At 46.2% G+C, this 6076-nt stretch overlaps 1 pseudogene; it reads left to right on the plus strand.

Moving 5' to 3' along the window:
• The first annotated feature begins 2852 nt into the window (after positions 1-2852).
• LOC139908624 (flotillin-2a pseudogene) lies at positions 2853-5612 on the plus strand (annotated as a pseudogene).
• The last annotated feature ends 464 nt before the right edge of the window (positions 5613-6076 follow it).

Below are 6076 nucleotides of genomic sequence, written 5' to 3' on the forward strand. Positions count from 1 at the left end.
CTTCGCCGTTTTGAATCCAAAATAGGCCACTTACGTGATTCATGCAGATCCGATGGGAAATAAATTTTTTATTTTTTTTTGGGGGGGGGGGGGGGGTTGAGAGCCTGCCTACTCAAAGCGACTTCCATAGAAAGACAATGGAGCACGAACATCTGATGCTGTGGATGCGCGTTTGGATGCGCGTGCATCGACTGTCAACAAAAGGCAGCAAGCGCCTATAGAAATGGAGCCAATCAATTTGCTAGTCACAGTACAGCGGGAGCCCAGACCATCGGTCTATGACCTGCTGTGTAGGTGTAGGCCTATTAGTTCAGCACTAGCAGCATCACTACTTGGGCATAAAATACACTACCTGCTTTTAACTAATTTCATAATTTGTGTTCTAGGCCATGGTTCTTGGAGTGCTAGCAGAGCATTCCCTCCCCTTTGCCATTGCTCCAGTAATCGTGGAGCTTGCTCAAAATCTTGCTCTGGACAAAGTGGCTTTGCATGGAATAAAGCTTTCTAGAACAGCGGCATCATGCAAGATGGTCCATGGCCTGGGGCGGACCTTCTCTGAAAGGACCTTCTCCAACCTGAGGAGATTTCCCTTTTCCTTAAACTTGGACGAGAGTACATCGAACAACAACAAAAAGGTTGGTCTCATATTTAATTACAAGATACATGTAATCTATTCTATTGTCTCTGTTCTATTTGCACTAACTTCTAGTTTTAATCTTTTAATAATTTTACATTACATTGCAGAGAAGCAATCATTTTCTTGTCCAGTCAAAATGTTTATTGTGCATGTGGCAAATAAACCCTGATTTTTACATTTGGTTTGATTTGAAGATCCTCCCGCTGATCTGTTCATCAGCTACTACCATGATGACTTGAGGAAGGTGATGGTGGAGCATTTGGGGTCCCTGGAGGTCATGAAAGTGAACGCCGCCACCTTGGAGAGGGTGCTCTGCGAGTTCTTCGACCAAAATAAAATACCATGGAAACATCTGGTAAGCATGCTGATGGATTCTTGTTCTGTCATGAGGGGTAGCAAGACTGGCCTCGAGATAAGGAACAAACAGCACTGTCCAACCCTGCTCGACATCGATGGAGACTCGTGTCACCACATACACAACGCGGCGAAGAAGTTCGCAGAGCCCTTTGACCACTATCTTGAGCAGCTGTTCAACGATCTGCAGACGGACCATCAGTGGTGTCCAGATCAGGTAAAAAGAAATGGCATGAATTTGAATGAGTTTGAATAATTTTCATTCATTCATCAGAAAACTGAATTTATTACAAATCTATTTTGTTTCTGTGCAGTTCTACCTTAAAAGCCCAATCCATAATCTGAAAATGGCACCCTCTTTGGCAATAATATGTTAAATTTTGCTCCAATGTTTGTCATTTAGAGCAGTCCAAGGGCATTCAAAAACAGTTGCGCTGTCACATAGTCCTCATAACCTAAACAAATTTTAGTGGGGAGGACCTGGACCAGTACCAAAGAGGAGGGTGCTAAAACAAGGATTGGGCATTTAAATTAGAGAACATTTAGGGGCAGTGTAAGGAAATACATAATTTCATAGTCTCTCTTTTTTTTGTCAGCTGATGTACCTCAAGGAGGTATGCCAGGTTCTGAATATCCCTGCCTCCAGCCCTCAGAGGGGGTTTGTGCCCCATCGGTGGCTGTCAGCATATGATGCCAGCATGGCAACATACACGATGCTGCCTGCGTACAAGATCCTCTATTTTGGCTATCTAAGCACAGAAGACCAGGAGCTTTATAGAGAGCCTCTGGGAATCATGTATACACAGTACAATGTCAATCAGACGGCAAGAGCCAGAATCAGGTCCCTACATGAGGACCTCAACCGAAAAGGTGAAGATGATCACTAGTTATATAGAATTGAGTCATGTGCATCATGGTTACCAATGATGAGCAATATTTACCTTATTGACACTTATATTACTGATTCTCTTTTCACAGGCATGACACAGCAAGGCAAAGACAGGAAGAAAAGGCTCTGTCGAAAGATGTGGCATGAGGGGACTACAACGCTACTACAGCTCAGCGTTTACATGGGTGTATTGGCTATCCTGAAGGAATACGTCATGGTTTTCCAGGTGGGTGTTTTCTTGTGTTAGACATTAACTGCAACTGTTTACTTCTCTTGTGTATCCAATGGTGTTTCTTCCATTTCACAACAGTTTGTTTTACATACACAGGGTAGCCAGACATTGGTGCACAAACTCCATGACAAGCAGCTTGAGCTGTTCCTGGCTTTCCTGGCTTGCTTCCTAAAAGGGGAACACATCACTCAAGTGTCACCCAGGGCTCTGGGAGAGATGGTGCTGGAGGATGACATGCTGCTGCCTGCCAGGGAGATGTATGTGGGACAGGAAGCAGACACATTCAGGACCAGGAATCCCAATCATGGTGTTAGTACCCTGCAATTTAATAACATTTGATACTTGACCTTTTTTTCTCATTGTTTTGAGAAAACATGTAGTAATTGTCAGTTTTGTGGTGTACTATATTTCAGCTGCTGAAGCCATTCATGGAAAAGGTGAGAAAAGCCTACACCACTACTGCTGGCTATATGCAGAAGAAGCTCCCCTTGGCCAGCCAGACACTGAGGGCCCTGTCTGCTCTGGACCCACTTCTGAGAGGCCACTCACAGGCAACCATCCAGCTGAAGAGGTTGAGTAGAATGCTGGGCCACCTCTTACCAGCTGGCAATGACATCCACCAAGAGATCATACGGTACAACGTTGATCTGTGCCTGGCCAGGTTCAAGGAGGGAGAGAGCATGGTGGAGTGATGGGGTCATGTCTTTGACAAGAGAGATAAGTACCCAGCCCTCAGTGCAATGGTCAAATGTGCCCTCTCCATCTTTCATGGACCCAGCGTCGAGTCATCTTTCAGCCTGATGAATGAGATCATCGACCCCAGAAGCGGAAACATGCACATCTCAACATTCAATGCCATCCAAACAGTCAAATACACCCTCCAGTCCAGGGAGAAGACAGCTGTCGAGCTCTTCAAAAGGGAGGATGTCAGGTACGGGGAGGTGGACCGCACACTCTGTAAGAACATCCGGTCAGCAGGAACCACTGACAAATGCCAACGGCAGCAGAGCAAGTATGGCTGCCAACCATCTGGCAGCGCTCAGGAGAGCAAAAGGCAGACGGCTGAAGAAGAGAAGAGGGCATGGCTGAGGCATACGGCAAAACAGCGAAAGCGGGCCCTTGAGACACTGGTCCAGGCCAAGAAGAAAAAATAAGGACAGACCCCTCTAGCCCTGTCCCCTCCACCAGTCCTAAAGCATAGGATACTCTTTCATATTCATATTTGTAATTTTTCTTTTCACATTTTAACATGGTTTTTGGCACAGAGCGGATATGGAGAGTAATAATTTTGAAAATAATTGTAATTAGTTGTGTACCTGGTGGGGCTGCCCTTCTTTCTTCTTTGTAAATGTGAGCATATCATATGTAAAGGTACATTTGCACTTAATAAATTAATACTTTGTACTTTATTTTGCTCAATCTTGTAATTCTGTTAGCTTGTGACCAGCACCAGAGTAATCCTAAAAGTCATCAGAAATTAGCATTTAGTAGCTTATTTTTCAAAAAAAAATCTACGGGGGAGCATACCCCCGGACCCCCCTACCGGGTCTGTGGTTTTCTCTGCTCACGCATCCTTCTCACCTTTTTCACCCCTAACCAGTTTGCATGCCTGAGTTCTTGCTTCCCCAAAAACACAACGGTGTGGATGAGCCGTTTCAGAGTCTCCCTGTTCTGTTTCACCTTCTCGTTGTGTGCGACCGTCTCTCTCCGCTGTTGCTCACTCAACTGCAGGTCAACGCGTGTCTCTCCAAATGTTTTCATAGTCACCGTGGCACACAGGTGTCCCAGAGTAGACTGATGTTTTAGAGCTGCTTTAGTTAAGCAACTCAAATTATTGAATCCCGTGCTGGACCAGGACCCCTTATCCAGATTGAAAAGCAAACAGTCCCTGCAAAGTCCCAGCCTGTTGGTGCACGGGCTGCCAGTTAGCCACGGATAGCGACCATAGCTGCTGATTTGAAAATGCCTCTGACAGCTCTTGCTAGCTTGCACCAATCCTGGCAATGCGGGTGATGGTTGTCCTTTTTGAATAATTTCAAGCTTTCCCTGAAAAGGCAATCTTGAAAAAGGCATTTCTAATAAATCAGCCACACGGTCTTCTTCACTAAGTGTCGCCATTTCTCCTAACTACCCCTCGCTGTTTGTCTAACAACTCAGTAAATCGCTCATTGTCATTCTTCACTTACTCACTCACTGACTTCAGTTTTTCGCGGGTAGCTAATCCACTGTAAGTATCCAATCCAATGTTGTTTTGTATGTGTCGCACAGGTGGTTTGGATACGTGATTTTTCTGTAGATAAAATGGGACACTGCCACACCGTCGGACCAAACGTGTAGCTATTAATGTCACTGGGGTGGCTCAGGTGAAGGTGATGACAGACAATGAGCTGCTGGGTTACGCCTGCGAACAGTTCCTAGGGAAGTCTGTCATGGAGATAAAGAGTGTCATCCTGCAGACCCTCGAGGGTCACCTTCGCTCTATCCTCGGCACGCTGACCGTGGAGCAGATCTACCAGGACAGAGACAAGTTTGCCAGCCTGGTGCGGGAGGTGGCAGCGCCTGATGTCGGCCGCATGGGCATCGAGATCCTCAGCTTCACCATCAAGGACGTGTATGATTAAGTGGAGTACCTGAGCTCACTGGGGAGCTCAGGTACTCCACGCTCAGGAGTTGACACAAAGATGGCCGACTCCAAACGAGAGCTAGAGATGCAGAAAGTTTCTTTCAACCAGGAAGTCAATACAAGGAAAGCAGAGGCTCAGCTAGCTACAGGCAGCCAAGGAGCACCAGAAGATCTGTCTGGAGGAGATCGAGATGGAGGTGGTGCAGAGGAAGAAGCAGATCGCCATTGAGGAGAAGGAGACTGACCGCATGGAGAAGGAGCTCATCGCCATCGTCAAGAGGCCCGCCGAGGCCTACCAGATGCAGCAGCTGGCTGAGGGACAGAGGATCAAGAAAGTGTTGACGGCACAGGCAGAGGCCAAGAAGATCCGCTGCATTGGTGAGGCAGAGGCCAGATCCATCGAAGCGGTGGGGAAGGCAGAAGCTGAGAAGATGAGGGTGAAAGCCAAAGCCTACCAGCAGTATGGGGAGGCAGCCCAGACGGCCCTGGTCCTCGAGGCTCTGCCCAAGATCGCAGGCAAGGTAGCTGCACCCCTGGCCAGGACCAATGAGATCGTCATCCTGAGTGGAGAAGGCAGCCTTGTGACTGGAGAAGTGAACCATCTATTAGCGGAGCTCCCCGTGTCTGTCAACGCCCTGACTGGGGTGGATCTCACTAAGATTCCTCTGCTCCAGAAGATGGCCGGCCCCCAGTGCCAAACGGCCATGTGATGAATCAGGCCAGAGACTCGGCACTCTGGACCCCTCTGATATGTCTGCCTCAAGCATGGAAATAGTTTCAGCCTCTAACCCCTTATGCTTCTGTATTATGCACTCTTTATATCAACTGCCTTCGACCAGAAACACTTGACACCAACCAAGAGGTTTTTTATATTTTTAAGAGGTTTTTCATTTTCTAAAAAAAAAAAAACCTGGTGCCTTACCTCTAAAGGACCAGTCTGTGTGTATGTTCCTTTGCTTTTAGTTCTTTTTAGTTAGTGAACTTAGTACATCACTTTGTGTGTGTTTTCCCTTTTTCTACCTTTGTTTTACATTTTTGGTATTCTAACGGTGTCATGCTGTACTGTAAATGTACAAGGGAGCACAGAATTCAATATTTGGATGTTATAAATGTGGTAGCAACATTTCAAAGACTTCTGAGTATTTCATTCATTATTTTGGCCACTATATCTTCTGCCAAAACAAATCTGATTTAATGATTGGATTGTCCTGTCAGAGTAGAGGCAGCTTTCTGTTACAATTGGCATTTGAGAGTAGAATGTGGTTTAAGACCAAACATTGTATACCTACGCTTTAACTCATATCTGCATCTGAAACATGTACATCTATCCTCCATCATGGA

The sequence above is a fragment of the Centroberyx gerrardi genome, chromosome 5 (genome assembly GCF_048128805.1).
Source record: "Centroberyx gerrardi isolate f3 chromosome 5, fCenGer3.hap1.cur.20231027, whole genome shotgun sequence".
Lineage (NCBI taxonomy): Eukaryota > Metazoa > Chordata > Actinopteri > Beryciformes > Berycidae > Centroberyx > Centroberyx gerrardi.